The sequence below is a fragment of the Penaeus monodon genome, chromosome 3 (assembly GCF_015228065.2).
Source record: "Penaeus monodon isolate SGIC_2016 chromosome 3, NSTDA_Pmon_1, whole genome shotgun sequence".
NCBI lineage: Eukaryota > Metazoa > Arthropoda > Malacostraca > Decapoda > Penaeidae > Penaeus > Penaeus monodon.
The window spans coordinates 32282830-32284418 of record NC_051388.1 but is presented as its reverse complement, the minus strand read 5'-3'; positions in this window follow the sequence as shown (position 1 = coordinate 32284418).

Genomic DNA, 1589 nt, shown 5'->3' with positions numbered 1-1589 from the left:
AGTAAAGTTGACACCTCTCGTGTGTCTCCAAGTATAGTCAGCTTGTTGACGCCTATCACATTTCTCCTCTTTTTCACTATTTGCTTCTACCATGATCTGAAAAAGAAAAGAAAAGAAAAAGAAAAATTATTTGCTCTTATTAAAAAAACTATCATATGGACAGTCAAGTTGATCATTCTGCATTTCTGTTTTCCACTTCGTGTTTCTACAAAGAAAAAAGAAAAAGAAAAAGAAACCACATGGTGAGACGTATTCTTCGTTACAAGAATGCGCCCGGATTCACAGATTTATGTATGTGAATGGTGATGGCCATGTTGCCCACTTAGGGTGCTTTCTTTTCCTTAGATGCTCTTGCTTGATATCTTTTGGTGCGCCCTTGCCTCTTCTTGTTAAACACCCCACCTCCAGGAGAATATGCAGTGAATTTGGCTCCAAGAGAACTTGTAGTCTACACCCAAACCCTTCACAACTTGGATAAGTGGTAAACACTTGCCTGAGTGAGTGGTGGAGTGGCCACCTGTAGGCAGTTGGCGGGTAACCTCGGTTATGAAAAGGTGTGAGTGCGGGCTGGAGGAAGATCCTGTTATTGGTGCTGTATTCGTGTTCTGTGTAATCACATGTACTCTTAACCATGCTGATCTTAGGTGTGATATTTGACTTTGACATTAATAAAACTGTGAAAATGGATACTGGTATCTTGATTCTGTAGACCTAGGCTTTCCCCCATGCCCCTTTTAGTAGATGTGGTTTGGCATTTACTATTTGGACTGGTGTCTTATCTCTTTGGGGAGTGTTTTGTTGGGGTTTGAGTGCCCACAGTATGGCTGGGTGCTGAAGATGAAGTGGAGATCAATGGGGGAGCTGGTTGTCTCCCCAGTTGGCTAAGGGCAGTCCTAGTGTTGCTGTTGCTGTTCGTTCATTCAATGAGATTTGCAAAGTTCTGGCTTCGCCGGGCTTCATACATATGGGCCGGCCTGTGTCAGCTATTTATGTCCATCACATTTTGTTCTCTGACACCTATGCTTACCATGGTGGCGGTATTACCAGTAGGTGCTCCTGCTGCTATGGTGTAAGCATGTGCATAATCTTACTACAGCCTGGCGGCTGTTGTGGGCAGACCTTGTCTCAGAAATTGTGCTCACAATTCTGTAATTAATGTATCAACGTGGCGTTCGGCTCACCATAGTGCATGCAACACCTGTCTGTATGATCTGCCATGCGCAATGGTAACCTAGTCTAATTCTGTGAAGAATGACTTCAGTAACTCTATTGATTGCTTCAGATTTGCTGTAGACAGTCAATGGCTGCTGTGGAGTCTGTATGTATGACCACATGTCCTTCCCTCAGGGACGTGTGGGCTATGGCTTCCATGATCGCAACTGCCTCTGATTGTAGCGAGGAGGCATGTCTGTTACCTCATGGATTGTGGGGCATCCCTTGCTGCAAAAACCGGTGCCTGCAGTGTGGTTTAAGGGATCAACTGATCCATCAGTGAAGTAGGTTCTACTGCCCGGAGGAGTGATGGCTGCAATGACCCTCTCAGCTTCTGCCTTTAGACTAGGTATAGTGTATTGATTCTTTCTCCTGAC